The sequence below is a fragment of the Orcinus orca genome, chromosome 11 (assembly GCF_937001465.1).
Source record: "Orcinus orca chromosome 11, mOrcOrc1.1, whole genome shotgun sequence".
In the NCBI taxonomy this organism is placed as follows: Eukaryota; Metazoa; Chordata; class Mammalia; order Artiodactyla; family Delphinidae; genus Orcinus; species Orcinus orca.
In genome coordinates this window covers 66,324,561-66,341,576 of record NC_064569.1, presented here as the reverse complement: position 1 = coordinate 66,341,576, position 17,016 = coordinate 66,324,561, and the positions used below count along the sequence as shown (strand labels likewise).

Here is a 17,016-nt window from a genome sequence, read left to right as displayed (position 1 = left end):
TTCTAAATGGTGAATTTATTTATAAAAATATTTTTAAAGTATCAAAACATTTGGTAGCTAAATATCCTTTGTTTGAAAGAAACATAATTTAATGGAGGATTAAATTGGATTGTCTTGGACACCCTAGGACATAAAATATTTATTCTGAAATATAGGTCATGGTTTAGTGTCAAAAACTGATTAAAGAAACATAATAGCTAGTATGTTATTACTAACTCCTGGTAAATTTACTTATTCAAAACTGAATTTCCAAAAGACGCTCTTTTTGAATTCCAAAAAATACCCCAAAACTTTACTTGACATTTCATGTTATGCTGCTTCTTTTTTTATTTATTGTTTTTTTTACATCTTTATTGGAGTATAATTGCTTTACAATTGTGTGTTAGTTTCTGCTTTACAACAAAGTGAATCAGTTATACATATACATATGTTCCCATATCTCTTCCCTCTTGCGTCTCCCTCCCTCCAACCCTCCATATCCCACCCCTCTAGGTGGTCACAAAGCACCGAGCTGATCTCCTTGTGCTATGTGGCTGCTTCCCACTAGCTATCTATTTTACGTTTGGTAGTGTATATATGCCCATGCCACTCTCTCACTTGGTCACAGCTTACCCTTCCCCCTCCCCATATCCTTAAGTCCATTCTTTAGTAGGTCTGTGTCTTTATTCCTGTCTTACCCCTAGGTTCTTCATGACTTTTTTTTTTCTAAATTTCCATATATATGTGTTAGCATATGGTATTTGTCTTTCTCTTTCTGACTTACTTCACTCTGTACGACAGACTCTAAGTCCATTCACCTCAATACAAATAGCTCAATTTCGTTTCTTTTTATGGGTGAGTAATATTCCATTGTATATATGTGCCACATCTTCTTTATCCATTAATCTAATGATGGACACTTAGGTTGTTTCCATCTACTGGCTATTGTAAACAGAGTTGCAGTGAACATTTTGGTACATGACTCTTTTTGAATTATGGTTTTCTCAGGGTATATGCCCAGTAGTGGGATTCCTGGGTCATATGGTAGTTCTATTTGTAGTTTTTTAAGGAACCTCCATACTGTTCTCCATAATGGCTGTACCAATTCACATTCCCACCAGCAGTGCAAGAGGGTTCCCTTTTCTCCACACCCTCTCCAGCATTTATTGTTTCTAGATTTTTTGATGATGGCCATTCTGACTGGTGTGAGATGATATCTCATTCTAGTTTTGATTTACATTTCCCTAAAGATTAGTGATGTTGAGCATTCTTTCATGTGTTTGTTGGCAGTCTGTATATCTTCTTTGGAGGAATGTCTATTTAGGTCTTCTGACCATTTTTGGATTGGGTTGTTTGTTTTTTTGTTATTGAGCTGCATGAGCTGCTCTATAACTTTGGAGATTAATCCTTTGTCAGTTGCTTCATTTGCAAATATTTTCTCCCATTCTGAGGGTTGTCTTTTGGTCTTGTTTATGGTTTCCTTTGCTGTGCAAAAGCTCTGAAGGTTCATTAGGTCCCATTTGTTTATTTTTATTTATATTTCCATTTCTCTAGGGCATGGGTCAAAAAGGACCTTGCTGTGATTTATGTCATAGAGTGTTCTGCCTATGTTTTCCTCTAAGAGTTTGATAGTTTCTGGCCTTACATTTAGGTCTTTAATCCATTTTGAGCTTATTTTTGTGTATGGTGTTAGGGAGTGATCTAATCTCATACTTTTCCATGTACCTGTCCAGTTTTCCCAGCACCACTTATTGAAGAGGCTGTCCTTTCTCCACTGTGCATTCCTGCCTCCTTTATCAAAGATAAGGTGACCATATGTGCGTGGGTTTATCTCTGGGCTTTCTATCCTGTTCCATTGATCTATATTTCTGTTTTTCTGCCAGTACCATACTGTCTTGATTACTGTAGCTTTGTAGTATAGCCTGAAGTCAGGGAGCCTGATTCCTCCAGCTCCATTTTTCGTTCTCAAGATTGCTTTGGCTACTCGGGGTCTTTTGTGTTTCCATACAAATTGTGAAATTTTTTGTTCTAGTTCTGTGAAAAATGCCAGTGGTAGTTTGATAGGGATTGCACTGAATCAGTAGATTGCTTTGGGTAGTAATTTTCACAATGTTGATTCTTCCAATCCAAGAACATGGTATATCTCTCCATCTATTTGTATCATCTTTAATTTCTTTCATCAGTGTCTTATAATTTTCTGCACACAGGACTTTTGTCTCCTTAGGTAGGTTTATTCCTAGATATTTTATTCTTTTTGCTGCAGTGGTAAAAGGGAGTGTTTTCTTGATTTCACTTTCAGATTTTTCTTCATTAGTGTATAGAATGCCAGAGATTTCTGTGCATTAATTTTGTATCCTGTTATTTTACCAAATTCATTGATTAGCTCTAGTAGTTTTCTGGTAGCATCTTTAGGATTCTCTATGTATAGTATCATGTCATCTGCAAACAGTGACAGCTTTACTTCTTCTTTTCTGATTTGGATTCCTTTTATTTCCTTTTCTTCTCTGATTCCTATGGCTAAAACTTCCAAAACTGTTGAATAAGAGTGGTGAGAATGGGCAACCTTGTCTTGTTCCTGATCTTAGAGGAAATGCTTTCAGTTTTTCACCATTGAGGACGATGTTGGCTGTGGGTTTGTCATATATGGCCTTTATTATGTTGAGGAAAGTTCCCTCTATGCCTACTTTCTGCAGGGTTTTTATCATAACTGGGTGTTGAATTTTGTTGAAAGCTTTCTCTGCATGTATTGAGATGACCATATGGTTTTTCTCCTTCCATTTGTTAATATGGTGTATCACATTGATTGATTTGCGTATATTGAAGAATCCTTGCATTCCTGGGATAAACCCCACTTGATCATGGTGTATGATCCTTTTAATATGCTGTTGGATTCTGTCTGCTAGTATTTTGTTGAGGATTTTTGCATCTATGTTCATCAGTGATATTGGCCTGTAGTTTTCTTTCTTTGTGACATCCTTGTCTGGTTTTGTTATCAGGGTGATGGTGGCCTCGTAGAATGAGTTTGGGAGTGGCCCTCCCTCTGGTATATTTTGGAAGAGTTTGAGAAGGATAGGAGTTAGCTCTTCTCTAAATGTTTGATAGAATTTGCCTGTGAAGCCATTTGGTACTGGGCTTTTGTTTGTTGGAAGATTTTTAATCACAGTTTCAATTTCAGTGCTTGTGATTGGTCTGTTCATATTTTCTATTTCTTCCTGATTCAGTCTTGGCAGGTTGTGCATTTCTAAGAATTTGTCCATTTCTTCCAGGTTGTCCATTTTATGGGCATAGAGTTGCTTGTAGTAATCTCTCATGATCTTTTGTATTTCTTCAGTGTCAATTGTTACTTCTCCTTTTTCATTTCTAATACTATTGATTTGAGTCTTCTCCCTTTTTTTCTTGATGAGTCTGGCTAATGGTTTATCAATTTTGTTTATGTTCTCAAAGAACCAGCTTTTAGTTTTGTTGATCTTTGCTATCGTTTCCTTCATTTCTTTTTCATTTATTTCTGATCTGATCTTGATGATTTCCTTCCTTCTGCTAACTTTGGGTTTTTTTTGTTCTTCTTTCTCTAATTGCTTTAGGTGCAAGGTTAGGTTGTTTATTCTAGATGTTTTCTGTTTCTTCAGGTAGGATTGTATTGCTAGAAACTTCCCTCTCAGAGCTGCTTTTGCTGCATCCCATAGGTTTTGGGTCGTCGTTTCTCCATTGTCATTTGTTTCTAGGTATTCTTTTATTTCCTCTTTGATTTCTTCAGTGATCACTTCGTTATTAAGTGTTGTATTGTTTAGCCTCCATGTGTTTGTAGTTTTTACAGATCTTTTCCTGTAATTGATATCTAGTCTCATAGTGTTGTGGTCAGATAACATACTTGATATGATTTCAATTTTCTTAAATTTACCAAGGCTTGATTTGTGACCCAAGATATGATCTATCCTGGAGAATGTTCCATGAGCACTTGAGAAAAATGTGTATTCTGTTGTTTTTGGATGGAATGTCCTATAAATATCAATTAAGTCCATCTTGTTTAATGTATCATTTAAAGCTTGTGTTTCCTTATTTATTTTCATTTTGGATGATCTGTCCATTGGTGAAAGTGGGGTGTTAAAGTCCCCTACTATGAATGTGTTACTGTCGATTTCCCCTTTTATGGCTGTTAGTATTTGCCTTATGTATTGAGGTACTCCTATGTTGGGTGCATAAATATTTACAATTGTTATATCTTCTTCTTGGATCAATCCCTTGATCATTATGTTGTGTCCTTCTTTGTCTCTTCTAATAGTCTTTATTTTAAAGTCTATTTTGTCTGATATGAGAATTGCTACTCCAGCCTTCTTTTGGTTTCCATTTGCATGGAATATCTTTTTCCATCCCCTCACTTTCATTCTGTATCTGTCTCTAGGTCTGAAGTGGGTCTATTGTAGACAGCATATATATGGGTCTTGTTTTTGTATCCATTCAGCCAGTCTGTGTCTTTTGATGGGAGTATTTAATCCATTTACATTTAAGGTAATTATCGATATGTATGTTCCTATTCCCATTTTCTTAATTGTTTTGGGTTTGTTATTATAGGTCTTTTCCTTCTCTTGTGTTTCTTGCTTAGAGAAGATCCTTTAGCATTTGTTGTAAAGGTGGTGGTGCTGAACTCTCTCAGCTTTTGCTTGTCTGTATAGGTTTTAATTTCTCCATCAAATCTGAATGAGATCCTTGATGGGTAGAGTAATCTTGGTTGTAGGTTTTTCTCCTTCATCACTTTAAATATGTCCTGCCAGTCCCTTATGGCTTGCAGAGTTTCTGCTGAAAGATCAGCTGTTAACCTTATGGGGATTCCCTTGTGTGTTATTTGTTGTCTTTCCGTTGCTGCTTTTAATATGTTTTCTTTGTATTTAATTTTTGACAGTTTGATTAATATGTGTCTTGGTGTGTTTCTCCTTGGATTTATCCTGTATGAGACTCTCTGTGCTTCCTGGACTTGATTAACTATTTCCTTCCCCATATTAGGGAAGTTTTCAACTGTAATCTCTTCAAATATTTTCTCTATCCCTTTCTTTTTCTCTTCTTCTTCTGGAACCCCTATAATTCGAATGTTGTTGCATTTAATGTTGTCCCAGAGGTCTCTGAGACTGTCCTCAGTTCTTTTCATTCTTTTTTCTTTATTCTGCTCTGCAGTAGGTATTTCCACTATTTTATCTTCCAGGTCACCTATCCGTTCTTCTGCCTCAGTTATTCTGCTATTGACCCCTTCTAGAGTATTTTTAATTTCATTTATTGTGCTGTTCATCATTGCTTGATTCATCTTTAGTTCTTCTAGGTCCTTGTTAAATGTTTCTTGAATTTTGTCTATTCTATTCCAAGATTTTGGATCATCTTTACTATAATTATTCTGAATTCTTTTTCAGGTAGACTGCCTGTTTCCTCTTCATTTGTTAGGTCTTGTGGGTTTTTATCCTGCTCCTTCATCTGCTGTGTGTTTTTCTGTCTTCTCATTTTGCTTATCTTATTGTGTTTGGGGTCTCCATTTTGCAGGCTGCAGGTTTGTATTTCCCGTTGTTTTTCGTGTCTGTCCCCAGTTGCTAAAGTTGGTTCAGTGGGTTGTGTAGGCTTCCTGGTGGAAGGGACTAGTGCCTGTGTTCTGGTGGATGAAGCTGGATCTTGTCTTTCTGCTGGGCAGGTCCACGCCTGGTGGTGTGTTTTGGTGTGTCTGTGGCCTTATTATGATTTTAGGCAGCCTCTCTGCTAATGGGTGGGGTTGCGCTCCTGTCTTGCTAGTTGTTTGGCATAGGGTGTCCAGCACTGTAGCTTGCTGGTCATTGAGTGAAGCTGGGTGTTGGTGTTGAGATGGAGAACTCTGGGAGATTTTTGACGTTTGATATTACGTGGAGCTGGGAGGTCTCTTGTGGACCAGTGTCCTGAAGTTGGCCCTCCCACCTCAGAGACACAGTAGTGACTCCTGACTGGAGCACCAAGAGCCTTTCATCCACACGACTCATAAAATATCTTCATGACACGTTCATGTTATGTTTATAATATCCTATCTTCTTTCAAGTGGCCAATCTTTGCAGCAAAATTTTCTTAGTGAATCTTGATGAATTTCATTAATAATTTTTGAGATTTATTTTCCAAAGGCCTGATATGCTTCTTCTTTTAAAAACAAAGAACTCAATAATTAGTATCTATCTATCAAACTTTTTTTTTTTTGCGGTACATGGGCCTCTCACTGTTGTGGCCTCTCCCGTTGCAGAGCACAGGCTCTGGACGCGCAGGCTCAGCAGCCATGGCTTACAGGCCCAGCCGCTCCACAGCATGTGGGATCTTCCCAGACCGGCGCACGAACCTGTGTCCCCTGCATTGGCAGGCAGACTCTCAACCACTGCACCACCAGGGAAGCCCTTGTAGGCTATTTTTGAGCCCAACAACATGAGGTCTGATTTAGCTAATGAATGTCCAAATTTACAGCAGCAGAGACCATTTTTGAGCCTCTAATATGATACCATTCTACATGAGGCTACTTCTAGGAAAGGCCAGCAATTTGATCTGGCAGGAAAAATACCTTTTCTGAGTATGATTTGCCTTTCTTACCTGCAGATCCTCAACCAATCTAATATCACTATCTGAGGGTTTATGGAGTATTTAATTTCTGTCCTAGGATCTCACATAACATTGCATCAAACCAGGGGACCCAGTTTATTGCAAATGAGGACTGTGATCATGGGATCTACTAGCTGAATCACATACTGCACCATGCAGCACCTTTCTGAGAACTGGAATGTCCTGCTGGAGGCATACCTGAGGCACCAGCTTGGAGTTGATATCTTATAATGATGGGACACCATACTCCATGGCACAGTGCATGTCATGAATCAAAGACCTTTCTATGGCACCAGCCATGCTTACTCTAACTCCCAATGGCCCACTTGGGGATGTGTGCTGCCTGTACCAACAACTATGAGCTCTGCATGTTAGGGAACACTTTCACCAGGGGACACATGAGAGAAGCATTGAACTCTAAGTTATGACTGCCATGGCACTTCAGGATGTTTGTGTCCAGGGACCAGTAGGCAAGAGGAGGAGTTACCATCTTGCAGGGGTTATTTGCCCCAATTATCAGGAAGAGTTAGGGCTGCTGTTACTCAGTGGAAGTGGAGAGAACATGTTTGGCACCCAGGCAATCTGCTTAGGTGCCTCTTTTTACTCTCCTGTCTGTTGTGAGGGTAAATAGCTAAGTTCAGCATCCCCAACCTGAGAAGATCTTGGTGATTAGGGGCTCAGCCCTCTTAGGATGAAGGTAAGGTCTGGGTTGTGCCACCATATAAACCAGCAAAGGTAGTAAGGGGAATCTAGAATGGATGGTGATGAGAGATAAGTTTCAGTTACTGTGTGAGACCAGCTGCAGTACAATTTGAATTCCAAATAAACAGCAAACCTTTTTTTTTAGTATTATTACAAGCATGCTTTATGCAATACTTATACAAAAATTATTAGGTATTCTGTTTTTCACTTGCTAAAAATGGTAACCCTACCTCTGATGGACAAGGGGTATGCCTGTGTGCCTCCCAGATGTCTCATCAAAAGACTTGTCCCCGGTGCTGGGAATGCTGTCAGCAGATGCCTTCAGCTGTGGGCCCTTTTAGAGATTGCCTCAGATACAGAGACTTCAGCTCAACTGAGCTCACACCCGTCCAGGAATGTCTCACATCCCATCACTCACCGGAGCAGATAGATAAAAGTCTGGCCACTTTTACCCAATGGGCACAACTCTGATAGGACACTTCAGCTTGAGAGGTCCTGGTGGGGTCAGCTGGTGCTGTTGGGCCTCTGCTACATTCAAATAGTTCTGCTGCTGAATCCTGCTTCCCCCTTCTCCTTTCCACAGGTGTCGATCCCAAAGGAACCCCCAAATAAACATCCTTCACACACCAAACTCTGTCTCAGAATCTGCTTTCTGGTGGAAGTGAACTGCTACATTCTATTCCCCTGGACTTCCTTGTATAAGAGACAGAAAAAATACCTGTCTTTCCTTAAGTAATTTTTTATTGAGATATAATTTATTTGCATTAAAATTCAGAGATTGTAGGTGTAAAGTTCAATTAGTTTTGACAAACATACACTCATGTAACCCACACCGCCATCAAGATACAGAACATTTCCATCAACCAAGAAAGTTTCCTTTTGTATCTTCCCGATCATTTCCCTGACCTCCACAAGAAGCAACCACTGATTTGATTTCTATCACTGCAGATCAGCTTCATTGATTCTCAAATTTAATATAAATAGTCATGAACTATGTATTATTTTGTATCTGGCTTCTTTTATTCAGATTAAGGCTTTTGAGATCCGTCCATGTTATTAACAGTATCAATATTAGACTTGTTATTGCTGAGTTATTATTCCATTGAATCACAGCTAGTTAATCATTCTCCTCTTAATGGATGTTTCCCACTTGGGGCTCTCATGAGTAAAATTACTAGGAATACTTTTATCCATAGACTTATGTAGGTGCATGTTTTCATTCCCATTGGACAAATATGTAGTAATGAAAAAGTGCTGGCCCATATGTTAAATATGTTTTATTTTTAAAGAAACTGTTAGTTTTCCAAAGTAGTTGTACTATTTTGTATTCCCATCAGCAAGGTTGGAGGTTCTGGTGGCTGTACGTCCTCTCCAACATTTGGTACTGTCAATATTTTTCATTTTAACTACACTGGTGGAAATATACTTATGTCTTGTTGTGGTTTTGATTTGTATATACCTGATATCTAATAATGTTGAACACTTTTCATGTACTTATTGACCATTTGTATATGTTTTTTTGTGAAGTGTTTGCTCAAATCTTCTTATTTTTGAAACAGGCAAAAGATAAACATATATATGATGTATATAAGATATACATTATAAATATATGATATGTCATTTGTCATATACATGTGTTGTGTATATTTTCTCCCAATCTGTAATTCACCTGTACATTTTCTTAATGATGGATTTTGATGAAGAGAAGTTTAAAAATTTTGTTGGTGTCAAAATTATCAATTTTTCCTTTTATAATTGGTGCTCTCTGTGTCTTTTTAAAAGCCATATTTATTTTGAGTTCTCTTCATAAGAAGCTAAAATTTGTCCTAGCTGATATGCTTTTTCATAGTAACAAAATAAAATTTAAATATTTCAATTTTTAGTTTAAAACAAATATATATGTTCCTTAAGTGTGAATTTCTTTAATTTTTCTTAATCATTTTAGGTCTCAGTTGATAACTGGTATATGTGATTTCATATTTAAGCATATTTCATCATATCAGAAAAGAAAAACAGATTTTTAAACCTCATAAAATTTATATAGCATATTTAATTAACTAAACAATGTATTCTACTATTAGTGTAAATATTTGAGGACTGAGTATATAGTCAATATTTTGGAAATGTTTGTGTTTGACATACTTATTATATTATTAGTCTTTCCCTATATTATAAATGCTAAATAAATTTTCAACATTATAAATTTTCTGATAATGGTGTGTGTGTGTGTGTGAGTGTGTGTGTGTGTGAGTGTGTGCGTGTATTTGAAATGTGTGCATTTGAAGTGGAAAAATCCACTAAAGATTTTAAAATGAGTACTATATTTTTATACAATGGAAAAAAATAACTCAGTCTAAGAATATGTTCATTAGATAAGAAAAGCAAATGATAAGAAAGTTGTGCTCAGTAACATTATGCAGAAGAAATCTGCTTACATGCTAAAAATAGAAGACATGATATTGAGCAGGATAATATTTTCCATTGATTTACATACAACACTTGCATTTGTGCTGAAATGGGAGGCACTTACTTATAAAAGCACTAAGATGCCTTTAAGTAAAGCACTGAAGGAGGTTGGTAGTAAGTTAATAAAATACATTTCAAAAGGAAACACTTAAAATTTATCCTTTAAAAATTTATCTAACCACCAGTTTTTAATTTATAAGGTGACACCTATGGCTGATTTAAAAAATATACATAAAATATCTTTTCTCTAGGTCTCAATTTCCACAATGCCTTTCTTTCAGTTTTAAAAAATATATATTTTATGGTGAAGTTTATTTACACCCATTTTTTCCTGCTTTCTTCTTTTTTGCTATTATTAGTTTATCTTGAACTTATTTATTTATCTTGTACAAGTTCAAATCCTGGCTCCACTGAGCATCAGCTATGTGAATGTGAACAATTGATTAACATATGACACTGATATAATAATAATGCATAACTCACAAAATTGTGGTGGAAAGCAAATGAAATTATTCATGTAACTAGCTTAAAATAGCACCTGGGGCATTAAATAAATGTCAACCATTGTTACCAGTATTATATATGCATACATATATCTTAGTCTGCTTGAGCTGACATAACAAAATATTATTATAGACTGTTTATTTTATAGACTAGTTAGTTTATTATAGACTGAGTGGTTTGAAAAATAGAAATTTATTTCTCACTCTTCTAGAGGCTAAGAAGTCCAAGATCAAGGTGCAACTGATTTGGTTTCTGGTGAAAGACCTCTTCTTGGCTTACAGTTGGCTGACTCCTCACTGTGTCCTCACATAGTAGAGACAAAGAGAACTCTCTCTCTCTCTTCCTCTTCCTTTAAGGCCACAGTCTTATCTGATCAGGGCCCCACCTTTATGACTTCATTTAACCTTAATTACCTCCTAGAGACCTTGCTTCCAGATTCAGTTACATTGGGGGTTAGGGCTATGACATGTGAATTTTGGGGGAATACAGTTTAGTCCATAGGAACATATTTATAAAATATCTATCAATTATATTTATTTTATGGAAGGAGTCATATGCATATAATATGAATATATGTATATATATACAAAATATATAAATATTCCTTATAGAAATAAAAATATAATATACATTTGTATATAGTTTTGTTTATATTTGTATTTAATATATAAAGTAATAAATATTTCTTATAGAAATATAATTATTTCTACAATGAAAACTAGATTTTTTGCATCTATTTATCTACAATGATATATATACATATAGTTGATTCACTTTGTTGCACAGCAGAAACTAACACAACATTGTAAAGCAATTATACTCCACGATATAAAAGAAAAAACTACAATGACTGATTTTTAAAGGATGCCATAAAAGATGCTATTGAAATGCCTATAATGTTTATACAAGGCTAGATGACTCACACACCATTTCCTCCTCTTATTTTTTTCTCTTTTTTCCCCCACTTTTTTCACCAACATAGCAGTTTGCTATAAATGACAACACACTGGTGAAGAATTGTTCTATATGTTACTAATTTTTTCATAAAAAACCATATGCTCATATACTTCCAACTTCAAAAATAATCTCAAAAATAGATGGTCATTCTCTTCCTGGTGAATGGTGAGAAAGAAAATAAAAGCAGTTTGTGGTGGATGATGAAAGCAAATAATCACCCAGTATGTGTATTTGGGGTCAAATAAAGTAGTTTTTTCAAAATGATTTCAAAACTGTCCTAACACCTCTGTTTTATATCTGATAGGAATCCAAAGGGGTGCCAGTCGAGCTGAGCTGCTTGATGTGTTTAGAACATTTCTGGGTATGGATGCTGTTAACCCAACAGTGAATGTATCATAAAATTAACTTCCATTCCTAAATTTTTAAAAATAATATTTCTTATTCTTTGGGGTACTGGATTTTTTTCTCCATGTAGTTTTTATGGCTAAAATCAGGAGATTAATATAAAGTATTTCCTCCCATGGGCACAGTGGAAAAGTACAAAGTAAAGTATGCCATACATTAGAGAGAAGAAATATGGGTGATAGCTGGAGGTCTAAAGTCTAGAGTTTTTTATTTTTAAAATGTTTATTGAAATATAGTTGATTTACAATGTTGTGTTAGTTTCAGATCTCTCTCTCTCTCTCTCTCTCTCTCTCTATAGATATTCTTTCTTTGATTCTTTTCCAATACAGGTTATTACAAGATGTTGAGTATAGTTCCCTGTACTATACAGTAGGTCCTTGTTGTTTATTTTATATATAGTAGTGTGTATATTTTAATCCCAAACTCCTCATTTATCCCTTTCTCTCACTTGCCTTTGGTACCCATAAGTTAGTTTTCTATGTCTGTGAATCTATTTCTGATTTGTAAATAAATTCATTTGTATCATCTTTTTAGATTCCACATATAAGTGGTATCATATGATATTTGTCTTTCTCTGTCCGACTCACTTCCCTTAGTATGATAATCTCTAGGACCATCCATGTTGCTGCAAGTGGCATCATTTCATTCTTTTTTTATGGCTGAGTAATATTTCACTGTATATATGTACCACATCTTCTTTATTCATTCATCTGTTGATGGACCCTTAGGTTGCTTCCATGTCTTGGCTATTGTAAATATTGCTGCTATGAATATTGGGGTGCATGTATCTTTTCAAATTATAGTTTTCTCTGGATATATGCCCGGAAGTGGGATTGCTAGATCATATGGTAACTCTATTTTTAGTTTTTTAAGGAACCTCCATACTGTTCTCCACAGTAACAGCACCAATATTCCCACCAACAGTGTAGGAGGATTCCTTTTTCTCCACACCCTCTCCAGCATTTATTATTCGTAGACTTTTTGTTGATGGCCATTCTGACTGGTGTGAGGTGATTCAGACAAAATGAGGTGGCAGAGGAATATGTTTCAGATGAGGGAACAAGATAAAATCCCAGAAGAACTAAGTGATGTGGAGATAGGCAATCTACTTGAGAAAGAGTTCAAGTAATGATCATAAAGATGATCCAAGAACTTGGGAGAAGAATGGATGCACAGAGAGAGAAATTAGAAGTTATTACAAAGAGTTAGAAAATATAAAGAACAACCAAACATATCCAATGTATCATTGAAGACTACAACAAGTGAAATGAAAAACACACTAGAAGAAATCAATAGTAAAATAAATGAAGCAGAAGAATGGATCAGTGGGCTGGAAGACAGAGTGGTGGAAATCACTACTGCAGAGCAGAAAAAGGAATGAAAAGAAATGGGGACAGTTTAAGAGACCTCTGGAACAACATCAAGCACACTAACATTTGCATTGTAGGGGTCCCAGAAGGAGGAGAGAGAGAGAAAGTGCCTGAGAAAATGTTTGAAGAGATAATAGCTGAAAATTTCCCTAACCTGGGAAAGGAAAGTGTCACCCAAGTACAGGAAGTGCAGAGTCCCATACAGGATTAACCCACAGAGGAATATATCATGACACATTTTAGTCAAATGACAAAAATTAAAGATGAAGAGAAAATATTAAAAGCAACAAGGGAAAAGCAACAAATAACATACAGTGGAACTCCAGTATGGTTATCAGCTGATTTTTCAGCAGAATCTCTGCAGGCCAGAAAGCAGAGGCACAATGTACTTAAAGTGATGAAAGGGAAAAACCTACAACCAAGAATACTCTACCCAGCAAGGCTGTCGTCCAGATTTGACAGAGAAATCAAAAGGTTCACAGACAAGCAAAAGCTAAAAGAATTCAGCACCACCAAACCAGCTCTACAACAAATGCTAAAGGAATTTCCCTAGGCAGAAAAGAAAAGGCCACATTTAGAAACAAGAAAATTACAAAATGGAAAAGCTCACCAGTAAAGATAAACATACAGTAAAGGCAGGGTTTTAGATTTTTCCAGAATCATTATTTTTGGACAAAGCTGTTTGTAGAAGGATCTAAATATATATATATTTATCTGTCCACCATGTATATTTAATGATTGTACTGTAAGGTCAGACTACCTGAATTGTGTCTTGAATTTGCTCCTCATTGCTCTGTCACTTTCTCAGTCCTTCTGCCCTTGGTGTCCTCACCTGTAAAAGAGGAATAACAGTAGTACTTCTGTGTTAGGCTTATTATATCAATCAGTCCTTGAGATTATACCAAGCAGCCTGCCTGACGCTAAATAAAACAGTAGTGTTACATATTATTGTTAGCTTATTAACCATGTTTTCTTTACTGACTTCTCTGTTAAATCTGGTAACAGAGGTAGGTCGGTAATTCCGACCCTGGACAATCAGAATATTCCATTCTTCTTGTTGCACTCATGGGTTTGTTTGAAAATATTATCTGAAATGGACCAATCAGAGTCTCCTGTGGACTTATTTTATTTCTAAACTTTATTTTTCTTAAACTGAGATTCAAGCTTAGGGATTGTACCACTAGTATCCATCTTCCAAGGAGAGCAAGGAGAGAGGGTCTCGGTGGGGAAAGAGAGAATCTGATAATATTTGAATATCTAAATCCATTTATACCAGAAGGGAGGACAATTTACTCCTAGACCACTTAGTTAGTGGGCCATTAATTTTCTACCCTCCTGTCTTCCCTCCTTCCTTCCCTCCCTCTATTTCTACCTCCCTTTCTCCCTTCTTCCTTTTACTTTTCTTTTTCCTCTCTTCTTTTATTTATGCTCGTTTAAATTGGTTTTCTATCACTTGCCATTTGACCAATATATAATGAAGAAATTATAATAATAATAATTTTAATATAGATTTAAAAGATTTGAATGGGGACTAATGCAGTGCAGACACAGCACTGGAATCTGAGGTAATTGGGTTTTTTTACATAATATTGAATCAGTCTTGTGAAACAGTAGGGCATATTGCTTAATAAAAATTATTTATAGGACAAAAATCACCCTAAACATTGCCTGCTTATATAATGAAATTTATCTTGCTTCTTCAACTTATTTCTGCTTATTATGAAGGAAATCATTATGTGATAAACATTTATTCAAAGAATTCACTCTTGTGTATTATACATATTGAAGTTTAATGTCATTAATTGAATTTCAGTAAATTGTAGCCTCTTGTTTAGATGAGAATCAATCACTGAAGAAAAAGTCATTGATTTTCCCCCATAAGCATCAGATTAATATTTACAAAGGTAAAGTATACCAAGTTTGGAATCTTGTAGGCTTGGACTTATGATTAAAAATACATGACATACTTATAGACTCACAACAGCCAGATGGAGTGAGGTAATTATCTGATAACAGTTTTCACAGAAGATATCTTGGCATTTACCAAGATTCGTGGAAAACCTACTAGGATGATTACTATGGCAGTGAATGCAGAACATGACATTCAAAGTAACTGACAAAGTTCACTTTTCTTTGTGCGCTTGCAAGAAAAAGGACTTAGAAGAAGAAGGCTTACAATGGATCAGATTGAGTACCTTAAAATGTTGCTAGCACATAATGCCATATTGGATCTCACTCAAGGTCTCTTCACTGCCACATTGTTTAATGGAATATGTCTGTATGTGCATGGATCTGGCATATGTTCAACACATCCTTGTTAAGCCATCAAGAAAAATAATGGTTTCGTATTACAGGGAAGCAAGGAACGTTACATTTCAGGACTTAACATTTCGTGACTGTCAAAACCTCTCGGTTAGCTCATTGACTTTTCCATATCTTTTTTGTCTTTATTTTATTAAGAAGATACAGTTTCAGAAAATTTTTTGCTGATTTTACTTAGAAGAGATACTAAAAATGTTTATAACTCTAAGTCTCATTTATCTTTCAAATCTGAGGTTAAGTTCTACCTACTTCCCAAATCTTTGTCTGATTTACAGTAATCTTTCTTTGTTGAGATCCTCAGATAATTGTAAAGGTCAATTATCTTTACTAATTGTTTAGTACTCATTGTTGAGGCCACTGGAGGTGGCAACAGAAATCACATCTCTACCCCACCCAAATTCTGAAGCAATTAAAAAACAAGACAAATGGGGCAGACAGGGGATAAAAAATATCATCTTCATTACTGATAGACTTGATATAGGTAAATGTGTCTTATATCTTAGAGGCAAACAAGTTTACTGACAGTGCTCACCAGAATATTATAAATCTACTGTAGCAGAGATATCAGCTGCTTACCAAATCTGCACATGCTTTCAATATTCCCCTAGCTCCCTTGCAGTTAAACTGAATAATGTGATGAGTTCCAGACAATGCCTTATGACATATATGGTATGTCACTTCCAGGTTAAAGCATCTAAAAGCTGCTGTGCAATGTTTTGTCTTCACCTTAGCAACATTACCAGAAAGTCATATGCTCAAGTGGTACAATGGCAAGACATAAGCTGACTGGATTTCTGACTCATTGCTTGGAAGTGAATAGCTCTTGGAGAGCTGCTGAAGTCACTGAGATTTTGTTACCTCAGCATTGCCTATTTCAACAAAACAAAAACTCATTCCCAGCTAGTTCTGTATACAACTTGTAGAATGGGGCAGCAGAGTGGAACACATTTTTTCTGTAGGGAGAAAGGACAGCAAATGGCTGGGCTAAACATGCCCAACTTCTTTTCACCCACTCATGGATCATTGGTGGGGTGGAATGAGTGAAGAGATGCAATGATAGTGGAGCTCCTGCTACACATAAATAAATATCAAGAGTGTGAAAAAGAGTTCAGTTCCCCTAACATCCAGCTACTCTTGTTCTATTAGTCTACTGGGTTTATCTAATAAGCCTGTGGATCACCGGTGTTCCCTTTGGAGGGAAAACATATTTCCTTTGGAGGCCACAATAGAGGCCCGCGTACTGCAAAAAAAAAAATAATAATAATAAAATAAATAACAAAACGAAACAAGATGGCTCAATTTGAGGCTTTAATTCATTTGGATTTTGATGTCTTTAATTTTTGTCTCTTAATTTCTTCCTTGGAATATAAAATTGAGAGAAAATTTATTTCACATTTGGGAATGTCTACTGGCTACTATTATTGGAATATCCTAATTTGATTCTATTTGTAGAATCTTAGATAGTTTATGTTGGACAATATGAGTGGGTTTAATTTGAGATGGGAAGTAGAAATGAGAGGGTCCTGTTGGATTTAAGTACAAAATGGCCTTGGAGTTAATTCCTAGTGGAACAGGAAATGAGCAATCCTCCACTGCAATTAGTTGTACACAAGGAGAAAATCATCAAGTTCAACTTGTGATGGTACTGTGCCTTCAGTTTGGACATTGTGCAGTTTTATACAGTTATATAATTTTACTTATCACAGGAATGATTGGACTACTAAAA

General features: G+C 36.0%; 1 long non-coding RNA gene across 1 annotated transcript in view; it reads right to left on the bottom strand.

The window, feature by feature from the left end:
• Positions 1-13,748: 13,748 nt before the first annotated feature.
• The window catches only part of LOC125960434 (uncharacterized), a 45,799-nt gene continuing 42,531 nt past the window's right edge, over positions 13,749-17,016 (bottom strand). The window contains exon 3 of the long non-coding RNA XR_007470102.1: positions 13,749-13,800. This is a non-coding gene — a long non-coding RNA (uncharacterized LOC125960434). The remainder of the gene's footprint in view (positions 13,801-17,016) is intronic.